This window comes from Pseudophryne corroboree, chromosome 10 (assembly GCF_028390025.1).
Source record: "Pseudophryne corroboree isolate aPseCor3 chromosome 10, aPseCor3.hap2, whole genome shotgun sequence".
Lineage (NCBI taxonomy): Eukaryota > Metazoa > Chordata > Amphibia > Anura > Myobatrachidae > Pseudophryne > Pseudophryne corroboree.
The window spans coordinates 339,103,641-339,129,050 of record NC_086453.1 but is presented as its reverse complement, the minus strand read 5'-3'; the positions used below and the strand labels follow the sequence as shown (position 1 = coordinate 339,129,050).

Below are 25,410 nucleotides of genomic sequence, written 5' to 3'. Positions count from 1 at the left end.
CTAGACCTTGTGTGAAACTGCATCGGCTGTTGTGAAAATACGTTGCGCGTGCGCACTGTGCTGCATGCGCAGAAGTGCCGCTTTTTGACCTAATCACTGAGCTGCGAACAAAAACAGCTAGCGAACAACTCGGAATGACCCCCAATGCAGAGGCGGAACTACCGCCAGTGCAACCAGTGCGTTGCACTAGGGCCCGCCACTGTCCAGGGGCCCAAAGCATGTAATGAGTCAAACTTACTCATTACATACCGCTGTGTGCTGCGGGCAACCGCTGCCCGCAGCACACAGCCGCCCGCAGGACACAGGAGAGGAGCGCAGCGCAGTGGTCACGGGGGTAAGGAGAAGGAGGGAGGTGGAGGAGGGAGCCGCAGCAGCACTTTGCTACTGGTTGAGGCGCTGCTGCTGCTATCCCTCTGCTTCACTATAGGTTGTCTTCCGAGAACAGCCTATAGTGAAGCAGAGGGACAGCAGCAACAGCGCCTCCACCAATAACACAGCGCTGCTGCGGCTCCCTCCTCCACCTCCCTCCTCCTCCTCCCAGGGCCGTCTTTTTGGTATGGGCTCAATGGGCTCTTGCCCACGGGCCCCAGGAGTAAAAGGGCCCTAGGCTGATAGCTGAGGGTCCCCTCTTTTCAGGGGTACCAGATTTTTGAAAATCGGCCCTGGGGAACCGGAGATATCCGACTTCAAAGCAGTGGTCCCCATCCTAGCCTGATAATTGTTCTTCCCAGCCAGATATCTCGGTTTCTGTCTGACTTAGAGTTTTTATGAGGGTATATTCCAAAAGCTGGGACTCTCCCCTTTCGGTGCACACTGGCAGCTTGTCTCTACTATGCCCAGAACCAGAGATATCAGCCTTCCAGCAGCTGGTCCCTGCTCCAGCTCGACATGCCCAATATGCAGTTTTAAATTTTCATTGGTGGATTACTCTGGCTCCTGAACTCTGATCCCCAAGTCCCCAGCACCTACTGAAAGGTGGGACTCTCTAGCTTTTTATCCCAAAGCTAAGAAATCTATTTTCAGGAACTTGAGATTTCTGCAGTAAAGCAAGCTGCCCTCCCACCAGAAAATTATGAATATTAAGCCCACTCCACTATACACCCCTCCCCTACGTATTAAACACCCCTACCACCCTGGAAGTCATGTACCAGGGCCCCTTCATTCAGTCCAATGTCCCCTTCTACAGTTTAGTGTTCTCCTTCCTGCCCCATCTGTGCAGTAAAGGAGTAATTAGCAGAAATTATTTCTCCAGGTCCTACATGCTGAGCGACAGATAGAATACCCCCTACCACCCGCGGGACATCAATGCTGCCACTGCCAGTACCCCCCACCCCTACCGCTGGAGGATGGGTAGGGGCCCCAGTGCATTGCTGTGCCCAGGGGCCCACACTGCTGTTAAGACGGTTCTGCCTCCTCCTTCTCCTTCTCCCTGCCCGGGAATCATCTTTCTTTCTTTCTTTCTTTCTTTCTTTCTTTCTTTCTTTCTTTCTTTCTTTCTTTCTTTCTTCCTTCCTTCCGCAAAAAGGGGGATTGTCTGCCGCAATGTGTAAAAAGGGGGAATCTGTCTGCCGTAATGTGTAACAAGGGCACGCTGTCTGCCGTAATGTGTAACAAGGGCACGCTGTCTGCCGTAATGTGTAACAAGGGCACGCTGTCTGCCGTAATGTGTAAAAAGGGCACGCTGTCTGCCGTAATGTGTAAAAAGGGGGACGCTGTCTGCCGTAATGTGTAAAAAGGGCACGCTGTCTGCCGTAATGTGTAACAAGGGCACGCTGTCTGCCGTAATGTGTAACAAGGGCACGCTGTCTGCCGTAATGTGTAAAAAGGGCACGCTGTCTGCCGTAATGTGTAAAAAGGGCACGCTGTCTGCCGTAATGTGTAAAAAGGGGGACGCTGTCTGCCGTAATGTGTAAAAAGGGCACGCTGTCTGCCGTAATGTGTAACAAGGGCACGCTGTCTGCCGTAATGTGTAACAAGGGCACGCTGTCTGCCGTAATGTGTAAAAAGGGCACGCTGTCTGCCGTAATGTGTAAAAAGGGCACGCTGTCTGCCGTAATGTGTAAAAAGGGGGACGCTGTCTGCCGTAATGTGTAAAAAGGGCACGCTGTCTGCCGTAATGTGTAAAAAGCGGGACGCTGTCTGCCGTAATGTGTAAAAAGGGGACGCTGTCTGCCGTAATGTGTAAAAAGGGGACGCTGTCCGCTGTAAGGTGTAAAAGGGTCTCTATCTGGTGTAGTGCTGCTACTATGCGGCGTAATTTGAGTAATGGAGACAACTGTGCACCGTTTTATGAATTGGCATTATTTTGTGGCCACACCCCTTCCCCACGAAGCCACGCCACTATGTATTTTTGAATGTAAAATTCAAACCTACTGCCCCTGTTTTGCATGCAGGGGTGGGGCTCCGATGCCGTTTCTTGCACACAGTGCTAAAATGTCTAGTTACGGCACTGTTGCTAGGTATCCACTTCCCTGAGCAGGTCCCCCTCACCAGATCCTCTCCAGGGGTGAGGGGGTGGACTTGGATGGGATGGGGGGGGCCCAAAGCATTTTGTCGCACCTGGGCCCACCGCTCGCTAGTTCCGCCACTGCCCCAATGTCTGCTCGGCGCGCTGGCGGTAACTCTCAGTATCTGTTCTTATCCTGCGTGTGTGACATTGCATTCAACATTTCCGTTGCCCTGCATGTTGGATGCAATATCAGTATTTGTTCTCATTTGTAAGTATGACTATCAGCACAGTGCCACTTCTCTTGCTCTGTATTCTGGATGCAGTTTTCCACCATGTGTATGGTGTGTTGCAAATTGATGTCATACTTCAGTTCTGAAAAGTGGCTGTCCAATTGGAGTTGCATTTTTCCAGGGTATGTGCAAGGAGTCCATGTACTTTGCTGTAATTGCGGCTGTCTGTTTTGATCATACTTGCCTACTCTCCCGGAATGGCCGGGAGGCTCCCGAAAATCGGGTGACCCTCCCGGCCCCCCGGAAGAGCAGACAAGTCTCCCGATTTGCGGGGTCCCCCCTGCCCGTCCGCCCACTTGGTGTGTAAAGTGGGCGGTCCGGGCAGTTGATGACTCGATTCTTGCTGAATCGCGTCATCATAGCCACGCCCCCTGCAGTGTAATGCCGGTGATCGCGGCATTACAGAGCGGGGGCGTGGCTTAAAGGAGGTGTCACCGTGATCCCGCCACGTCCCACCCTTGCCCCGCCTCCGGCCCACCCCCTCCTTTACGTCACAGCCTCCCCTGCCCGCCTGCTGAGCCGATCTGGCTGCTCTCTCCCGCAGAGAGCAGCCAGAATGTCGGTAAGTATGGTTTTGATATGTGCCAGGCCCTCTCTCCTTCATGTGGCTGAGAGACTTGTTGATACATAGTCATTCAAATGAATTAGGTTCCGTGATCTTCTGACATTTTGTTACATGTATACTGCCCCCTAGAGGTATTAGAGTGTGTGACGACTTATGTGGCATGTCTGGCCGTTCCATGTTGGATGAGTTTGGTTTGGACTTTGGGGAGCAGAATGTATGAACCTATTAGAAGGTGGATTCCAGGGGATAGATTTACTAATGCTTCTTAAAATGGAACATAATGTTGTTCATAGCAACCAATCAAATTCTGTCTAATATTTTCTCCGATGCAATATATGAATGATGGCTACAATCTGATTGGATGCTCTCGGCAACACCCCTGCTTTGAATTTTTAGAAGCTTTAGTAAATCTATCCCCTGTACTCCAAATTGATGATTGTGCTGCGGGGTACACTGGGCTCCACAAGGATAGACATTGGGGTGTAGAGTAGGATCTTGATCCGAAGCACCAACAGGCTCAAAAGCTTTGACCTTCTTCCCAAGATGCATAGCGCCGCCTCCTATATCACCCCGCCTTCGTGCACAGGAGCTCAGTTTGTAGTTGGTGCTTGCAGTGCAAGCATGTAACAGGAAGAGCTGCTCACAGCAGCTCTATAAAAGCTTTTTCTGAGGAAAAAAGAAGACTACAAGGGCTGCAGCAGAGGCACAGATTGTGTTAGATGTCAGTAGACATTGCCTGCTGCTGCTCCATCTATCCCCCAGCGGCGCTGTACACTCCCGCGCCCTGGTTGCCGGGTACCTACAGCAGGAGGCTCCGGTTTTCTTCCAAGTTAGTCACACATGGCTGGGGCTCTCCGGGATCGCGTGGCCGTACTTCGGGAGGAGGTAAGTGGGTCCCGCTCACGGGACCCGCACTTCATCGTGATCTGCCGCTGCCGGTAGGAGGCGGGCCGCGCCCGTTGGCGGTGGACACTGTGGCAGTACAGGCGATCCCACTAGATCACCAGGGCATGGGTGCAGGTCAGGTTTTCTCTTAAAGCCATTTTAATAGTAGCCCACAGTACCCGGTGGTTTTGCCAGCAGGGGGATAAGGCTTAGACCTGGAGCCCCTCCCCCAGCCCCAGGGCGCCATTTCCAGTAAATGTTCCCGCCCTGGAGCTGCATATCTGTCTCCCCCTCACTCCCTGTCAGTGTCTGGGTGCCATTTCTCTCAGCTACACTGTTCCTGGGACTGCTTGGGCAAATCCTCCTGTGTAAAGCCGCCTGGTTGTCAGCGCTGTGACCAGAGCCGGCCATAGGCATAGGCAGACTAGGCAATTGCCTAGGGCATTTGATATGCCTAGGGGCATCAGCAGCTTCTGCTGATTAAAATGATATGCGGCATGCCTATATTATATGTGTAGCATTTCATATGCAGATACAGCCACAGTCACACACAGTATATAGGCATGCTGCATATCATTTTAATCAGCAGAATCTGCTTGTGCATCCTAGCCACATAGCAATGCAAATAAGATGCATTTTCATAAAACAAATGTGCCCAACTTTAGCACTGAGGCAAGATTTCTGAGGACACATCTGTATCCAAGCAGAGGCAGAGGTCACAGTGTTAGTGGCAGTGTGAGTGCTGTGTGCATGTGAGTGGGTTGGTTGTGCAGTAGTGTTCGGAATATGTGTAAGGAGCATTATGTGTGTCATGTAAAAATGCATTAATAATGTGCAACATATGTGAAAGGGGCACTATGTGTGTCATTATGTGTATAGGGGCACTAATAATGTGCAGCAAATGTGTAGGGGGCACTATGTGTGTCATTATGTGTATAAGGGCATTAATAATGTGCGGCATATGTGTAAGGGACATTATGTTTAAATGGCATTAATAAAGGTTGTCATAATGTGTAAGGCACATTAAGTTTATAAGGACATTAATAATGTGTCTCATGTGTAAGGGGCATTACTGTGTGGCATTATGTGTATAAGGTGCTCTACTATATGGCATTGCATATAGAAAGGGCACTACTGTGTCATCAAATGTGAATAAAGAGCAATAGGGTGTGGTGTAATGTGAATAAGGAGCAATTCAGTGTGATGTAATGTGAATAAGGGACTCTACTGTGAGGAGTAACGTTTATAAGGTAAAGTGATACTACTGTGGGATGTAATATGAATTATGGACGCTATCGCATGATCAAATGTGAATAAAGTTGCAGTACTGTGTGGCTTAATTGGAATTGGGGTTACTATTGTGTGGCCATGCCCCTTGCCAGCAAAAACACACCCCTTTTTGGGCTATGCGCCAAATGTGCGAATTGTTCCTATTTAAAATATAGGGGGTACAAACACCAAAATAAGGACTGCTATGGATGACGGGTGGTGGTGCTAGGAAAGAGGTGCAAGGTCAGAGGCGGAACCAGCGGTGGTGCTAGGGGGCACCAGCCAAAATCTTGCCTAGGGCATCATATTGGTTAGGGCCGGCTCTGGCTGTGACTTTACATGACACTTTAGTATTCTACATGTCAATTAGACAGTGTTAGTTAAGAAAGAGTGCATTTAGTCAGGGTTCTCTGGTACAAGTACCCTGTGATATACATCCAGTTCTTACTGTGCAGTGTGATATCTATTGACTACATAGCTATATATATAAGCTGGTCCAGTGCAGTATTATTGTTAGTAATAACCTTTGCATTGTATAACTGTGATTATATGTGTGTGCATTAGCTTGCTGAGTAGTTTCCATTTCGTGTCTCTCACTCAACTTGCTATCCCTATATTCTAAACTTGAGGGGGCTTGGTGCGTCAGGTTTTATAATTATATAGGATTTTCACAAGATATACTTTAATACGTATTTTTGTGATTTTAGTCACCATATCTCTCCTGTATCTCTGCTTGTGCTGACTACACTGCGCAGGGGTTTGGGCAAGAGGTATTGGTGCTGCTGCCGATTGTACTGTGTTACCTGATACTGCAAGATATATAATGTCTGCTTCTGAAGGTAACGGTTCTGGGGCTGGACACACTGCCGGTGTTGCTGAAGCCACAGATCCCTATGAGGAGACTATAGCAGCTGTGGGCTCTGGTTCTGGCGGCTCCTTGCCCCCCAGTGGGACTGTAGCAACGGGGATACATAATGACCCACCGTGGGCTACTTTCTCCACGCTTCTACATACATACATACATACATACATACATACATACGCTAGTTACTAAACTAACACCCCCTATGGGACCTCCTATGCCGGTGCAACCGTATGTGGTCCCCGCAGCTAACCCGCCGTGGGCGGATAATTTGTCTGCTCAATTGAAGATGTTGAACCAGTCCCTGACTACTAAAAAGTCTGACCCTCGCTCGCCTAAGACCAAGGGGTCCTTTAAGCGAGCGCTTGTCTCCTCACAATCCACTGCTGTCACTGACACCTCGTCTGATGAAGACGGCACTTACACTGACCCCACAGATTCTGACACAGATACTGCTGATGGGGAGGGTAGTTCACATGTGGATGTTCCTTATCTTTTGGAGGCTATTAAGTTGATTTTACAGATTACGGATGATCCCGAGCCATCCGTCCCTCCTAAGAAACCAGATAGGTTCAAGCGTCAGAAGGTGGTTAAACAAGTTTTACCTCATTCTGACCACCTAGTGGATATACGTTAGGAACCCTGGGGAATCCCGGGAAAGAGGTTTGTGCCTCAAAAGAAGATGCTGGCTCGCTATCCCCTCGCGCCAGAGCTGTCTAAAAATTGGGAAACGCCTCCTCCAATAGACTCGCATGTGGCTAGGATGGTGGTTTCCTCAGCTCTACCTGTCACTACCGTCACGTCTCTAAAAGAGCCTACGGTTAAACGTGTGGAGGGTTGTCTGAAAGCGATTTACACCCTCACGGGTGCTGCACAAAGGCCCACTATTGCAGCAACGTGGGCTGCAGGGGCAATTGTAGCATGGGCCCTAGAGTTGGAAGCTGAAATCTCTTCTGACCATGCTAGACAATGCTTGTCATATATTGTCACAGCTTCTCACTATATTAAAGAGGCGGCTTCTGATGCCGGTATTCTAGCAGCCAAGGCCTCTACTACATCAGTCCTGGCTCGCCAGATATTGTGGCTGAGATCCTGGTCTGTGGATCTGGACTCTATAAAAATCCTGGAGGTACTCCCTTTCAAGGGAGATATTCTGTTTGGGGAAGACTTAAATAAGATAGTGGCTGACTTGGCTACTGCCAAAACTGCCTGTCTGCCAAGTACCGCTCCTTCTGTGTCGAAGGCTAAAGGTACTTCCTTTCGTCCTTCAGGTAAAGCAAAAGGTCAGGCGTACAACAAGCAGGACCGCACTTCCAAACCTGGTAAGCCGAAACCCAAAAGAGCCTGGGATGCCTGTCAACCAGCGTCCAAGACGGATAAGCCTGCCGCATGACGGGGCGGGCCTCCTCCTGGGGGATCCCAGGGTGGGAGGCCGGCTTCTAGGGTATACCCAGGAATGGTTGAAGACCACTTCAGATGCCTGGGTACGGGAAGTCGTCACTCGAGGTTACGCCATAGCCTTCAAAAACCGTCCCCCTCATCGATTTTGCCTGACAGACGTCCCGTTGGACCAGACAAAGGCAAACACTCTACATTCGGTGGTACAGACTGTCCTGGATACAGGAGTCGTAGTACTGATGCCTCCTGCTCAGAGGGGCCGGGGTTACTATTCTCTGCTGTTTCTAGTCCCGAAACCGAACGGGTCCTCTCGGCCCATTCTCAATCTCAAGGCATTGAACAGGTTTGTGAAAGTTTCCAAGTTCCGTATGGCAACTCTTCGCTCTATAGTTCTGGCCTTGGAACCTGTGGATTACATGGTCTCCCTGGACACACAGGATGCTTACCTGCATATTCCTATAGCAGTGTCATATCAGCAATACCTGAGGTTTGCGATTGGCCACCTCCATTACCAGTTTCGGGCGTTACCTTTTGGTTTAACTACGGCTCCGCGAGTCTTCACCAAAGTTATGGCGGTGATGACGGTGGTACTCCGCCGTCAAGGGGTCAGGATCCTGCCGTATCTGGACGACTTGTTGATCCTGGCAAATTCCCCAGAACTTCTCCTACGTCATCTGGATATGACTGTCCGGTTTCTACAAGCCCACGGGTGGCTCATCAACTGGAAGAAATCCTCCCTGGTCCCTGCTTAGAGCATGGTGCACCTGGGAGCGCTATTGGACACTCACAACCAGCGGTTGTTCTTGTCTCAGAAGAAAGTCCTGAAGCTTCAGGACAGGATTCGTTGCTTCCTTTCTCGTCCGCAAGTGTCGATACATTCGGCAATGCAGGTGCTGGGCCTCATGGTCTCAGCGTTCAACGTGGTGGAGTATGCTCAATTCCATTCTCGCCCCCTCCAGAGACTGATTCTAGCCAAGTGGGACGGCCTTCCTCACCGGATCAGGTCTCACATGATCTCATTGACTCCGGAGGTCCGTCTGTCGCTGCACTGGTGGCTCCAGGACCAACGATTGTGCAAGGGCCGTCCCTTCTGGATATCCGACTGGGTCCTGTTGACGACAGATGCCAGTCTCAGAGGTTGGGGAGCGGTGCTGGCGCAACACTCCCTTCAGGGTCGGTGGACCAAGGAGGAATCTCTCTCGATCAACATTCTGGAATTGCGGGCGGTCTTCAATGCGTTGAACCTGGCCCAGCATTTAATTTAGAACCGTCCTGTTCAAGTGCAGTCGGACAATGCCACCACAGTGGCTTACATAAATCATCAATGCGGCACTCGAAGCCGTTTGGCAATGAAGGAAGTCTCACGGATTCTACATTGGGCGGAACGCCATCTACCGGCCATATCGGCAATATTCATTCCGGGAGTCCTGAATTGGATAGCGGACTTTCTCAGTCGTCAGGACGTACACGCCGGAGAGTGGGGCCTCCATCCAGAAGTGTTTCAACTCCTAGTGGAAAAGTGGGTCCTTCCAGACGTAGATCTGATGGCGTCTCGACACAATCACATGGTTCCGGTCTTCGGAGCAAGGACGAGGAATCCTCAAGCAGCATTCGTGGATGCACTGGCGGTGCCGTGGAGGTTTCGACTGCCGTACGTGTTCCCTCCGGTGTCACTCCTGCCCAGGTTAATTCGGAAGTTCAAGCAAGAAAGAGGAATTCTGCTTCTCATAGCTCCAGCGTGGCCCAGACGGCACTGGTTCTCAGACCTGCAAGGCCTTTCGTCAGAGCGTCCAATTCTACTTCCACAATGCCTAGACCTCCTCGTTCAGGGCCCCTGTGTCTACCAGGACCTGGCCCGGCTGTCTTTGACGGCGTGGCTCTTGAAGCTTCCGTGAGGGCTAAAGGGTTTTCTGAGGAGGTCATTCAAACTATGTTGCGGGCCCGGAAACCGTCTTCTGCTCGGATTTGCCATAGGGTCTGGCATTCTTACTTTGTTTGGTGCGCATCTAACAATTATGACGCTTCCAAGTTTAGTACAGCCAAGTTGTTGGCCTTTCTTCAGCAGGGCCTGGACTTGGTCCTGCGTCTGGCCTCCCTCAAGGTTCAAATATATGCCTTGTCAGTGTGGTTTCAGAGAACGATTGCGACCTTACCTGATGTGCATACATTCACTCAGGGTGTGTTGTGTATCCAACCTCCCTATGTCCCGCCTGTGGCTCCTTGGGACTTGTCGGTAGTTTTGGAGGCATTACAAGAGTCTCCGTTTGAACCTCTTGGTTCAGCCGATCTTAAGTGGCTTTCCCTTAAGGTGGTGTTCCTGCTTGCTATTGCTTCAGCTAGAAGAGTGTCGGATTCGGGTGCCTTGTCTTGTAGTTCCCCATATCTGATATTTCTCGTGACCGGGCGGTTCTTGGAACTCATCCCGGTTATTTGCCTATGGTGGTTTCTTTGTTCCACCTTAATCAGGAGATTGTGGTACCGGCCTTTGCCTCTCCTGATCTGTCTCCCAAAGAGCGGTCTTTGGATGTGGTACGGGCTCTCCGTATCTATGTGAAGAGAAGTGCTTCTGTTAGGAAATCTGATTCTCTCTTTATTCTGTTTGGGTTTCACAAACGGGGCTGGTCTGCTCACAAGCAGACTTTGGCCAGATGGATTAGAATGGTGATTGCACATGCTTATGTGAAGGCTGATCTATCAGCTCCTGCTCACATTACGGCCCATTCTACTCGGTCCGTGGGACCTTCTTGGGTGGCCCGCCGTGGTGCGGCCCTTGAACAATTGTGCAAGGCGGCTACATGGTCCTTAGTGGACACGTTCATAAGGTTCTATGCCTTCGATACTGCCGCTTGCCAGGATACTCTCTTTGGACGCCGGGTTCTTGTGCCCGCTACAGTGCGTCCCCTCCCATAAGGAACTGCTTTAGGACATCCCCAATGTCTATCCTTGTGGAGCCCAGTGTACCTCGCAGCAGAATACGAGTTTTATGGTAAGAACTTACCTTTGTTAAAACTCTTTCTGCGAGGTACACTGGGCTCCACAAGGCGCCCACCCTGACGCACTTAGCTTCTTTGGGTTGGTATGGCATTAGCCGCTGACACTTCTCCTGTCGGAAGAGTGTGGTGTTTGTGGCAACTTGCAGTTGTCGTCTCTTTTACTTGCTACTGCATTGGGCTGGTTAACAAAACTGAGCTCCTTTGCACGGAGGCGGGGTGATATAGGAGGAGGCGCTATGCATCTTGGGAAGAAGGTCAAAGCTTTTGAGCCTGTTGGTGCTTCGGATCAAGATCCTACTCTACACCCCAATGTCTATCCTTGTGGAGCCCAGTGTACCTCGCAGAAAGAGTTTTAACAAAGGTAAGTTCTTACCATAAAACTCGTTTTCAACAAGCTATGAGATAACGGGAACAAGAGAGGTTCCTGAGATACAGGTAGACATCCAGAGTGAGAGAGACAGGTAAAACCAAATACCAAGGTGATGCGCTGATTTAATACTTGTCGGGTAATCAGTCGAGACCGCAGCACAAGAGTGCTTCATCATGAAGATTAAGTGTCGGCAAGTAAGGACATTCATGGTGTCCTAATCAGCAGGATCTATCTGGTGCCTTCTATAAGCTATGAGAGTGAAGATTCGCAGGAGAGGAGTAAGAGTGACAGAGTAAAAGTCAGTGAGTGTTCTCTCTAGAGACAGAGATGAATATACTGTGTACCTACACCCTTTATTCAGTTGTGTCAGTGTACCCTTACTGTACCTGCTGCGGGTTCGCTATGTATTACCGCCGCACGGGATGCCAAATGTCAGTTTACCGACATCAGCATCCCGAGCTGTAGGATGCCGGCAGGGGGGAGAGCGCAATGAAGCCTCTTGCGGGCTCGGCGGAGGGCTACGCTCACCACAGGTTCTATTCTCCCTCAATGGGTGTCGTGGACACCCATAGGGGGAAAATCGCCTACCTCGCCGGTAAACCGGCGACGGTATGGTGCCCCCGTTAGGATCCTGGCGTCGGCATTGTGACATACCCCTGCTGTATCTGCATCACTTCTGTTGTAATGCTATCACACACGTGTGCGGGGACCTTGGTTTGGCCAATAACCACAGGACTTTGAGGTGGGAGTGTCTGAAACACAGCTGAGTGCTGTACTCAAGGGTACTACAATATGCCATTCATGACGGGCACCGTGACACAGCGCACCAAGGCACACAGGGCTTACATTTTGTGAAAAGTGTAAAACGTCCCTGGATATAGCCCTGATATGTAAGGAAATATGGTTTTCTGTGTCCTGTTATGTCATCCGATGACGCCTCTGTGCTTTCTGATGCCCAGTTGGCATCTGCCTCCACGCTTATTCCTGCTGAATATCTCAATCATCCACATCGGTTCATCGGAATTAATTAGAGGAATGAACGCTAGCACCACCTTACGTCTCTGGGCCACAAACGCGGAGAAAGGAGGAGACGGTAGGAACCCAGCGTGAGGCCGGTTTTATAGCTTCAATAAGACTCTGCAGCAAAATGCTGCTACATCAAAGTGGGCTAAAGGGTTAATAATTAATGCTCGGCTGCCATTTCCACGCTCTGCTTGAATACATTTGGTACTCCCTGAGTACGTTAAACATTTTAAATGCATCAAGATGATAATGAGAATTTAATGCTGCATTTCCCATATGATGTATCATGTGAATTCATTAAATATTGTCTGAGTTTTGCAGCATTTTTGGTAAAGTGCTGAGTATCTGGTTTGTAGATGTTTTAAACGGCCTCGGCAAATACATTTCAGGTGTGTGTGCTACAGGAACGGCTTTCCGTGGCTCTGTGACGCCCCCACCGTAAAAACGGTGCTTGGTCCTGTGCGGCTGCAGCTCCTTGGACAGAGATGTGGTTGGGATTACAGAAGAAGGTGATTTCTGTTGCACTGTATGTGAACAGTTGAATACGTTCCTGAATATATAATCACGGAAAAGCCACCCCCCCCGTGGGTCATTTACCAAGTGAGGTAGGGTCTCAGGCGCCCTTGATGGTCTACAGCCATAGGGTTAGGAGTGTTTGCATTGCATAAACATGATTATGTGTATTGTTACAGTAACATCATTTGGAGATCACACTGCTACACCAAGCCTGATGAATTATTTATCCATTAGGAGCAATAGAGATCCAGTTCACAGATATGGGGCCTTGTTTACTGTGAACAGTCCATACGTGGCCATATGTAAGTATAAAGGTATCTTTGTCCACCAATCAGCTGTTCTGTCTCCCCTTGTCGGCTCTTCCGGAATGTCTGGGCGGGCTCAGATGACCCTGTCTCTGGGCGACGTGTCCAAACTTCTGCCACGGACTCTTGGTTTCATCTATTCGAGAGCTAACCAGCCCCCTATAAGCGTACATTATCCTTTGTGTGTCCCCAGCTGAGCCTGTTACCATGCTTTATATGTCCACGTGCCACTTCTGAGGATGCCTTTGCCTAGTATATTTCTCGATTTTTTAATAATAGTAATTAATAATAATTGATTTACAAAGAAACAAATTCATACCCAAATCACACCCTGAAAGGTCAGAGAACAGCAACTGCAATTACCAATATGGTACATTTACAAAATAAATTGCAATATTTGACCTTAGTAATAAACTAATGATTTACAAATACTCCCCACAGCTGCACGATCCTACGACCGGTGGGTGGGTGTACCACCCGCCAATATACTCTCACCGAACCAACAAAACACACATTGTGACTCTGCGCTAGTATAGGAGATAGCAATGAGCCATTTGTTTATGCATAGTCTTCTTCTGCCTTACCATTGCTTCATTGCTATTTTCTATACTAGCGCAGAGACACAATTTGAGTTGTTTGGCCAAGTTACACCCCAGCTGTGGCCCTTCTATAGAATAATCAGGTCATTTCATTTTAATAACTGTAAACAAACTGTGATCCCAGTTCCCCTGTCCGCGGCGGCATTTGTGCCTCAGAAAGTCTCTGCATGACCAACAAGGTGAAAAATGACTTTGTTTTATTGCAACGGAACGTACTCCCTGCCGAAGACCCCCCTGGGGGCCTGACACACTGATTTTTCTATACCCAGTTACTATAATAAGATGTTCTCTCCCTAGCCGTTCTCTCCCTAGTGCCCTCATACTCTGCATAGTCTCGGACAGTGATTTTGGCTCTTTCATGGGTCACTTTGTAATGTACTTAGGACAGTTCCACGTCTCCCTGGAGGTTTGGCTCGTGTGCTTGGGGTGGAATATTTTTTATATCCGTGAGACGGCGACAGTGGTAAAAATCCTCAATATCACCACTTTGCTTTAACCAAGGAGAGACCTTCATTTTAATTATCAAGTCAACTGAAAAAAATAAAAAATAACACAAAAACAAACAAACAAACAAACAAACAAAAACCTGTCTGCGTTCAGCTGAGGATGTGCTTATCTGAGAGCATCTAGCTGCAATCAGCAATTCAGTACCTCCTTCTGGGTGCAATGAAAGTTTTTTCCCCTTTATAATTACAGGATGTGGTTTATAATTGCAGATTACTAGAGTCGGCATGGAATTGCTGATCATGCATGTAGGAAGTCATGTTTATGTCTGTTTCCGGATAGACAAAGTGTCCTCTAAATATTAAATAGGTTTATCTTCTAGTGGCTTGCAGCACTAAGGATAGGGTAGGGAATCCGATGATCTCTTTGAGTCTGTATAGTAGGATGTTATTCAGGATGACCCCTGCTCTCCCACATATTCCTATCACCTGCATTACCCCCTAATTCACAAGCTTTCTAGGCTCACCAGTTTAAGATAGGGGCAGAAAAGGTCATGCTAGCCAGAGAGCCAATCAGGAGCTCCATTCTCAATGTAGGTGAATAAATGTCCTCTCCTTGGATTTAAGGTATTTTTCGCCATGAGGTGAAAATAATTCTCTGAATCCAAAATTGAGGCTTGTGGGGTCTATCTACTAAGTTTTTAAGAGTGATAAAGTGGAGATAGAGTACCAGCCAATCAGCTCCTAACTGCCATGTTACAGACTGTGTTGGAAAAATGGTATTTAGGAGGTAGATGGTTGGTACTTTATCTCTCTCCACTTTAGAACATTGTAGTTTCCTTATTCCATCTAATAATGCCGCTAAGTAGTCTCGTAATTCCTGCTCCTCATATCACCTAATCATGCCGCCATGTAGCCTCATCATTCTCACATCTAATCATGCCGCCATGTAGCCTCATCATACTCCCATCTAATCATACCGCCATGTAGCCTCATCATTCTCACATCTAATCATGCCGCCATGTAGCCTCATCATACTCCCATCTAATCATACCGCCATGTAGCCTCATCATTCTCACATCTAATCATACCGCCATGTAGCCTCCTCATTCCCACACCTAATAATACCGCCATGTAGCCTCATCATTCCCCCACCTAATTATAACTCTATGTAGCCTTCCCGTTCCTGCTCCATATATCACCTAATCATACCGCCATCTAGCCTCATAGTTACTCCCACCTAATCCATCTGCTATGTAACCTCCTCATCCAAACTCCTCATGTCACCTAATCATGCCATCATGTGGCCTCATCATTCTCACACCTAATCATACCACCATGTAGCCTCATCATTCCCCCACCTAATAATACATCCATGTAGCCTCATCATTCCCCCACCTAATTATAACTCTATGTAGCCTTCCCGTTCCTGCTCCATATATCCCCTAATCATACCGCCATGTAGCCTCATCATTCTCACACCTAATCATACCGCCATGTAACCTCATCATTCCCCCACCTAATAATACCGCCATGTAGCCTCATCATTCCCCCACCTAATTATAACTCTATGTAGCCTTCCCGTTCCTGCTCCATATATCACATAATCATACCGCCATCTAGCCTCCCACCTAATCCATCTGCTATGTAGCCTCCTCATCCAAACTCCTCATGTCACCTAATCATGCCATCATGTGGCCTCATCATTCTCACATCTAATCATACCGCCATCTAGCCTCATCATTCTCAGACCAAATCATATCGCCATGTAGCCTCATCATTCTCTCACCTAATCATACCGCCATGTAGCCTCAATATTCTCAGACCAAATCATACCGCCATGTAGCCTTATCATTCCCCCACCTAATTATGACTTATGAAGCCTTCTCATTCCTGCTCCATATATCACCTAATCATACCGCCATCTAGCCTCATTGTTCCTCCCACCTAATCTATCTGCTAAGTAGCCTCCTCATTCCCCCACCTAATAATACCGCCATGTAGCCTCATCATTCCCCCACCTAATTATAATACTATGTAGCCTCGTTCCTGCTTCATATATCACCTAATCATACCGCCATCTAGCCTCATTGTTCCTCCCACCTAATCTATCTGCTAAGTAGCCTCCTCATTCCCCCACCTAATAATACCGCCATGTAGCCTCCTCATTCCCCCACCTAATAATACCGCCATGTAGCCTCATCATTCCCCCACCTAATTATAATACTATGTAGCCTCGTTCCTGCTTCATATATCACCTAATCATACCGCCATCTAGCCTCATTGTTCCTCCCACCTAATCTATCTGCTAAGTAGCCTCCTCATTCCCCCACCTAATAATACCGCCATGTAGCCTCCTCATTCCCCCACCTAATAATACCGCCATGTAGCCTCATCATTCCCCCACCTAATTATAATACTATGTAGCCTCGTTCCTGCTTCATATATCACCTAATCATACCACCATCTAGCCTCATCGTTCCTCCCACCTAATCCATTTGCTAAGTAGCCTCCTCATTCAAGCTCCTCATGTCACCTAATCATGCCATCATGTAGCCTCCTTACGTACTCTGTTCTCTGCTTTGCTGCTGCATAGTTGCTTACTCTCCCGGATTGCCCGGCAGACAGAGCCGGATTAAGGGGGGGGGGGGGCTCTGGGGATAAGTACCCCTGGGCCCCATGCTGTGAGAGGGCCCCCCGTCACCCGCCGCCGATCGGATCTCTATCACCGATCCGATCTGCGACGATGCTCTCCCTGCTCACCCACTGGCTGCCGTCAAACAACTGCAGCCGCGCCAGCGCTGCAGACTTCTACTGGGCAGCCGGTCTGAACGATGGCGCCGATGTCCAATGATGACTGAATCTGCAGCCTGCGGCTCCCTGACTGGTTGGAGCGCAGGCTGCAGGGGAAGAAGGAGGCGGGATCCCGGCCACGTCCAGCCTCGGCGCGGAAGGAAGGTTGTTGTACCCGGCGGAGGAGAGAGAGGAAAGTGCTCTCCTCCTGTGCAGTGTACATGTGTCACTCGTCACAGCTTGTCTTTCCCGTCAGCACAGCAGCGCAAAAGTAAGACAGGCTGAATTAACTTTTTTAATGTAATTAAAATGTGAAGTTAATGTTCTGGGTATATATATATATATATATATATATATATATATATATATATATACACACTGTATATTATGTGTTTGTATGTATAATGTATATACGTATTTTTATATGTGTGTGTCTATATATATATATATATATATATATATAGACTCGGCGGCACTCGGCTTCTCAGCAAATGAAAGACGGACAACTTCTGCCTATGTCAACGTTTCAATGTATTGTTCACATTTTCGTCAGGACGAATGTTTCAATGCATTGAAACGTTGACATAGGCAGAAGTTGTCCGTCTTTCATTTGCTGAGAAGCCGAGTGCCGCGCCGCCAAGTCTATTTATTACCTACCTTTGCGAGGGCACCGGCACTGTTCATTAACGATAACTATGGAGTGGCAGACCCCGGAGTCGGCTGTATATATATATATATATATATATATACACATATCATATGTAGAAGATAAAATATCCAAGCTACCCGATCCTCCCCTAGTTCAAATTGTACAGCGTGTGTCATTTATATATATATATATATTCTCATTTTAATTTTAGACTTTAGGGCCCCCTTTTTTTAAGTACCCCGGGCCCCCCGAAGCCTTAATCCGGCTCTGCCGGCAGACACCTGAATGTCAGGGGCCTCTCCCAGATTCCGGAGAGAGTAAACCAGCCTCCCCGATCCTCTCACTTCCCCAGTTAAGTGGGCAATTCGGGGGGCTTGATAAGGTGGTTTGTGGTGAATCGCATCATTGTGGACAATCAGCTAGCAAGCAGAACTTCCCAGGCTTAAACAGGATCCAGCCAGGATAGTTAAGAAATAGTTAGTTTGTGTAGCATTTGAGAGTAGAAATTATGGCCGGTCACGCCCTGCACTTTAAGGTGTCCATTTAAAGAACCCATTTGAGCGCCGGGAGTGGGGTGGGAAAAAATTATTTGAAATGTGTAAAGGCTATCGGGAGTGCTCAGCAAGATAAATGGCACTCCCAGGCAAATGGCAGTGCTGTCTGCAACGGCTGAGTGCTAGATCCAGCCTCGCCGTATTGCCTCGGTGCTGAGAAAGGTTAGGTCAGTGCAACAGTTAAAGAAGAAATGCCACAAATACGTGGGCTGGTTCTGCCGCTTTCTGGATGAAGTCTCAAAGTGCTCTTTCAAATTTGAGAAAATCTACTTTCCAAGCATCTTGCTTTGTCCCCTGCACATCCAGGCGTGTCTCGTAGAGAATTGCGGCATTTAAAGACGTAGAGTGCCTGTGTATTTGTGGACTGCCTGTCTGTTTGCTGAGCGGACGTCATTTGTTAAATATATCTGAAATTACCCAGAGAACAAGCTGTTCTTATTTAGAAAACCATTTAGAATAAGATGTAATAAAATATCCTCTGAGGTCGGTGATGGTCCAGCCATTGGCTGAAATTTCTTTTTAGTTGAATCAGCCGCTTGTTTGGGGGGTAAGGCGATACCCTATCATGATGCTGTGGTGTCCATTAGTTAAATGTTGTCATTGAGGAGACGATCATTCATCTGTAATGTAATCGTGCTGTCAGCACATAAATCCCTCTGTATCTGGTATTACGTTACATAAAGGCCCGGGACAGAAAGGGATATTATTGAACAAGCGCACGTCCGCTTGCTGAGATGGGAAACGCAGTGGTGACGTCCTGTGGAAATCCTGTGTTGGTCTTACTTTACGACTTCTCCCACTGACGGAGTAAGTATAGAAACTGCCACAGTAGTAGCTTCAGTTTAACAGTTTAAACTCCCCTTTGCGTACCTGCAGTTCTGTCAATGGTATCTACAACACGTTACTGCCCTCTCTCTGTCTCTAACAAGGTGGCCTCTGTCTCCAACGCCCCCACATCCCCAACACAGCTTCCCCCTCAGCTTTCTCCTCTGGTGGTCTCACTTTCTTCCCAATTTCAGGACTCTGAGGTATACCTGGCTTTGACATAGACATTTTATTTTTTTCAGACTATTTGCATGAGTCTTCTCTTTTTCTTTCAAAGGCTGCCTACAGCTGAACTGCCTGGATACGTCAGGTTTCTGACTGTTGGGATGCCTTGGGATGCCGCTGTCGTCAGCATGGTGACTGCCAGGATATTGACTATATTCCCTCTCATCTACTCTCTTGTATCCAATGCCCCTTCGTGTTGTGACCAGCTACTGCCCCTGATCCTGTCTCCCAGCTCCTTGACAATGTTCCCATCTGGCTCCATCACTTCATTTTATCTGACTGACTCCCCTTCATTCTAGGTGACCTCAATATTCCTACTGATGACTCAAGCGTCTCTGCTGGTGATGCCAAAATATTCTCCTCTTCCACCTGCCGCAAAGGTCTCTCCCTTGATTTGGTCATCTTCCACCTCCAGTTGTAGCTGAGTCCCCCCCCCCCCCTTCAACCTCTTTTCATTTACACCTCCTGCAGTTCTCTGTTCCTCAATTAATAATAATAATAATAATAATTTTATTTATATAGCGCTCTTTCTCCAATAGGACTCAAGGCGCTTAACAGATATATAGCATGATATAATACATAAAATAATGAAGTACATTTTCATAAAATACAGAAGCACGAAGATACTAAAAGGGACACTATGGAAATGCTTGAGTAAACAGGAAAGTCTTGAGTCTACTTTTGAAGGATTCTATAGTTGGGGCCTCTCGCACTGTGCGGGGAAGTGAGTTCCATAGAGTCGGAGCCGCATGACTAAAAGCTCGACCCCCAGATGAATTACGGTAGATTCTAGGTACAGCTAAAAGTCCTTCATCTACAGATCGCAGTAATCGAGTGGGGCAGTATGGGGTCAGAAGCTGTTTCAGGTACCTTGGGCCTTGGTCATGTAATGCTTTGAAACTCAGTAAGCCAATCTTGAAGATGATTCGCCATCTTACAGGCAGCCAGTGAAGGGAGTAGAGGATGGGTGTTATGTGGCTAGAACGGGGCTGGTTGGTTAACAGCCTGGCAGCTGTGTTTTGCACCAGCTGTAAGCGTTGCAATTCTTTTGCTGGTAGACCAAGGTAGAGGGCATTACAGTAGTCTAATCGAGATGATACAAATGCATGTATGACTTTTGGCAGATCATCTGAGGGAATTAAGTGCTTGATTCTGGCTATGTTCCTCAGGTGAAAGAATGAGGATTTGATTGTGGCTGATATCTGATGTTTAAGTGTCAAGCCACCATCCAGGACAACGCCAAGATTCCGCACACGATCACTGGTCTGTAATTCTGAATCCCCGAGTGTAAGTCCAGTTGGTTGGCTATGCTGCCGTCCTGTCCTTTGATGTTGCGGTCGTATTATAAGGACCTCTGTTTTATCCGGGTTCAGTCGTAGCCAGCTGGCGCTCATCCACTCCTGTAGTTCAGCTAGACAGCCATTTAGGGTTGCTATTGGGTTATCAGTGCCCGGAGCAAAGGACAAGTACAATTGTGTATCATCTGCATAGCAGTGGTAGACCAGGCCATGGCGCCTGATTATTTCGCCCAATGGGAGCATGTATACTGCAAAAAGCATGGGGGATAGTATAGAACCTTGTGGGACACCACATGGCAATGGCACTGGTGGTGATGAGTATAATCCAGATGATACTCTCTGTGACCTGCCTGTGAGAAATGATTTGAACCAGCTTAGGACTGTGCCATCCAGACCACAGAAATGTATCAGTCGCTCAATCAGAAGCCCATGGTCCACGGTATCAAATGCTGCCGAGAGATCCAGAAGGATTAATATTGAACAGTCACCTCTGTCTTTTGCCATCAGAAGATCATTTAACACACACACCAGGGCTGTTTCAGTGCTATGTCTTCTCCTGAATCCTGATTGAAATGGATCATAAATATCATGGGTTGTCAGGCGGGTTTCCAGTTGATTTGCCACCACTTTCTCAATAACCTTTCCTAGGAAAGGAAGGTTTGATACCGGTCTGTAGTTGGTCATGCAGTCGGGATCTAAATTAGGTTTTCCATGTCCTCTTCATGCTCCACTCTTAGCCCTGCACTCTGTTCTTCCACATTTTAGCCTTTCCTCTCTCCCATGACCACTCATGCCATTAGCAAATCTGGTTAGCTCTCTTTGTAACCAAACTCTCAGCGATGGACACGGCCAACACCACCACTCGCAACCACCAGTAGTCTAAGCTCCAGCCACTCCGAGCTGACCTGAAATCTTACGCTACTTAACACACCTCCTTTAAGACTCCACCCAATTGTCCAATCCCCACCGCAACCTTCAACTCTTTCTATTCCCATCTTTTTCTCCGCCCATGCAGCCTTCTGCTTTGCCATCTTGGTCTTGGTGAGGTCCTAGTTGGGAGTGGTGGTTATATGTTGCTATAGTGTTTGAGTGGTATTATAAATGTCAGTAGTCATGGGATGTACATTTATATTCCATGATTGCTTAGTACATTCTAGTATTATGTTATATGGATGGAAAATTTAAGATGGATACATAAATATATTACCACCCCTTTCAGATATGAGACACAGGTATTTTCCAGGTCTAAAGAGCAGGATCGGGAACCCGGTACTTAGTCCCGTGTAGTATGCTTTCACACTAAGCAAAAACCTGGGTTCCTGTGCGTACATATGCAGTAACCCGGGATTTTGCTGCAAGTGTGAAAGGGGTAGTGATTTTGCCACCATGTAGATTTAGGTGCACATTTTGTGTCCTGGTTGGGCAAGACTGTGGGTATGTACTGTGTATATAGAACAAGGCGCCGGATGAATTATTTTTGTCTGATTAGAAAGCACTCACTTTTTTTTAACCCCTCAATGAAGTTACCTTTCTTTCGGTTGGAGCAGTGGTAGGAAGCTGTGCCCAGAGCTGGGGCATTGAGCCCCACGCCTTATTGCTCTTGTGTTAGGTACAAGTGCATTAGAGAGAGTCAGTTTGATTTAAGGCTCTTGCAGACAGCCCGAGCTGGCGTTGTTTGTTTTGCTTCCTTTAGCAGAAGACCTGTAAAATTTTTATGAAGTATTAATGGATCAGTGATCTCCTCAAGTGCCTTTTACAGCAGAGGCCACAGCCGGGGCTCTCTGTTGTGTAGGGGCATGGGCAGCTTTTGTCACCTCTGTGGCTGCTCCGGCAGCCGGTGGAAGCAGCAGAATTCATGGATCTTTGGGTGACTGGTGCGGTTTTGTGTAAATCACATTGCTCCATAATATATGATGGGCAATTTAACTGTAGCAATATTTTGTAATGTAATTTCCCATAACAGTTTATATATTTGCATTTCTGCAATTCTTATATAGCTACTTCATCAGATTGCTCTCATACCCCGAACACGCTCACTACATCAATACTGTGTAATACGGCTTGGGAAATGAGAGAAACAGACTGGCTGGATGATATGCACCTATTATGCACTCCTGCTGTGTAACAGATTTCTTAATTATCCCCCTGTACACTGGTTCCCAGACTCTGTCCTCATGCACCATAACATTCCAGGTTTTAAGAATATCCCTGCTTGAGCACAGATGTCTTAGTACCTCAGTCAATTTGATTTAACCTTGGATATTTTTAAAATCTGGACTGTTGGGGTGCCTCGAGGGCTGAGTCTGGGAACTTCTGCCCCAGTAAATTGAATTTTTTTGAGTAAAATATATATGAATCTTCTGTACCATATTTCTATTTCTTCTCTTGTTGTAAGTTATGTGTCTGTGTGCTGCCTTCATATTAGTAATAATATATATATATTTTAAACTTCTATCATTGACAGTTCCAGTTTTACCTCAGTGGACGAGTACTGGACTAAAAATTTCTGGGTAATGTGCTGTTTTTGCCAGTGAATATACGCACAGCGTGTCCGTGGGTAAAAGGGAAAGTAATAGAATGCAGATGGAGACATTGACTGGTTCAGAATAGACAGACCAGTAAACAGAATGGTATATAGAACAGGAAGGAGAATGGTAAATGGAAATTTAGGCATAAGGGCAGCAGTTTAATGGAAAGGATGGCATAGTCACCCCTTTAAACTGCTCCCCTTATGCAGGATAAAGCCGAATTTGTTCTAGGGGGAGCTGGGTATGGTAAAGCAGAAGGTGGCATAGGCGCCAGCATGGAAAAGGAGAGGATAGTATAAGTGGAGCAGGGTAAAGGAGAGCTTGGCATAGGCGCCAGCACAGAAAAGGAGAGGTTGGTATAAGTGGAGCAGGGTGAAGGAGAGGTTGGTATAGGTAGAGTAGGGTAAAGGAGTGGTTGGCATAGAGGCCAGCATGGTAAAGGAGAGCTTGGTATAGGGGGAGCTGGGTAAAGGAGAGGTTGGCATAGAGGGCAGCATGCTAAGGGAGAGCTTGGTATAGGGGGAGCAGGGTAAAGGAGAGGTTGGCATAGAGGCCAGCATGGTAAAGGAGAGCTTGGCATAACCAGAGCTGGGTAAAGGAGAGCTTGGCATAGCCAGAGCAGGGTAAAGGAGCTGTTGGCATAGAGGCCATCATGGAAAAGGAGAGTTTAGTATAAGTGGAGCTGGGTAAAGGAGAGATTTGGTATAGCTAGAGCAGGGTAAAGGAGAGGTTGGCATAGAGGCCAGCATGTTAAAGGAGAGCTTGGCATAGCCAGATCAGGATAAAGGAGAGCTTGGCATAGCCAGAGCAGGGTAAAGGAGAGGTTGGCATAGAGGCCAGCATGGTAAAGTAGAGCTTGGTTTAGGGGGAGCAGGGTAAAGGAGAGCTTGGTATAGCCAGAGCAGGGTAAAGGAGAGCTTGGTATAGCCAGAGCAGGGTAAAGGAGAGCTTGGTATAGGGGAAGCAGGGTAAAGGAGAGCTTGGTATAGCCAGAGCAGGGTAAAGGAGAGCTTGGCATAGCCAGAGCAGGGTAAAGGAGAGCTTGGCATAGCCAGAGCAGGGTAAAGGAGAGCTTGGTATAGTCAGAGCAGGGTAAAGGAGAGCTTGATATAGCTAGAGCAGGGTAAAGGAGAGCTTGGTATAGCCAGAGCAGGGTAAAGGAGAGCTTGGTATAGTGTGAGCAGTGTAAAGAAGAACTTGGTATAGCCAGAGCAGGGTAAAGGAGAGCTTGGCATAGCCAGAGCAGGGTAAAGGAGAGCTTGGTATAGCCAGAGCAGGGTAAGGAGAGCTTGGTATAGCCAGAGCAGGGTAAAGGAGAGCTTGGTATAGCCAGAGCAGGGTAAAGGAGAGCTTGGTATAGCTAGAGCAGGGTAAAGGAGAGCTTGGTATAGCCAGAGCAGGGTAAAGGAGAGCTTGGTATAGCTAGAGCAGGGTAAAGGAGAGCGTGGCATAACCAGAGCAGTGTAAAGGAGAGCTTGGTATAGCTAGAGCAGGGTAAAGGAGAGCTTGGTATAGCTAGAGCAGGGTAAAGGAGAGCTTGGTATAGCTAGAGCAGGGTAAAGGAGAGCTTGGTATAGCTAAAGCAGGGTAAAGGAGAGCTTGGTATAGCTAGAGCAGGGTAAAGGAGAGCTTGGCATAGCCAGAGCAGGGTAAAGGAGAGCTTGGTATAGTCAGAGCAGGGTAAAGGAGAGCTTGGTACAGCCAGAGCATGGTAAAGGAGAGCTTGGTATAGCCAGAGCAGGGTAAAGGAGAGCTTGGTATAGCCAGAGCAGGGTAAAGGAGAGCTTGATATAGCTAGAGCAGGGTAAAGGAGAGCTTGGTATAGCCAGAGCAGGGTAAAGGAGAGCTTGGTATAGCTAGAGCAGTGTAAAGAAGAGCTTGGTATAGCTAGAGCAGGGTAAAGGAGAGCTTGGTATAGCTAGAGCAGGGTAAAGGAGAGCTTGGTATAGTCAGAGCAGGGTAAAGGAGAGCTTGGTATAGCCAGAGCAGGGTAAATGAGAGCTTGATATAGCTAGAGCAGGGTAAAGGAGAGCTTGGTATAGCCAGAGCAGGGTAAAGGAGAGCTTGGTATAGCTAGAGCAGTGTAAAGAAGAGCTTGGTATAGCTAGAGCAGGGTAAATGAGAGCTTGGTATAGCTAGAGCAGGGTAAAGGAGAGCTTGGTATAGTCAGAGCAGGGTAAAGGAGAGCTTGGTATAGCTAGAGCAGGGTAAAGAAGAGCTTGGTATAGCTAGAGCAGGGTAAAGGAGAGCTTGGTATAGCTAGAGCAGGGTAAAGGAGAGCTTGGTATAGTCAGAGCAGGGTAAAGGAGAGCTTGGTATAGCTAGAGCAGGGTAAAGGAGAGCTTGGTATAGCCAGAGCAGGGTAAAGGAGAGCTTGGTATAGCTAGAGCAGGGTAAAGGAGAGCTTGGTATAACCAGAGCAGGGTAAAGTAGAGCTTGGTATAGCTAGAGCAGGGTAAAGTAGAGCTTGGTATAGCTAGAGCAGGGTAAAGGAGAGCTTGGTATAGCTAGATCAGGGTAAAGGAGAGCTTGGTATATCTAGAGCAGGGTAAAGGAGAGCTTGGTATAGCC

General features: G+C 47.8%; 1 protein-coding gene across 7 annotated transcripts in view; it reads left to right on the top strand.

Moving 5' to 3' along the window:
- NTM (neurotrimin) overlaps positions 1-25,410 on the top strand; it is a 1,318,058-nt gene that overhangs the window by 685,695 nt on the left and 606,953 nt on the right. The window lies entirely within an intron of this gene.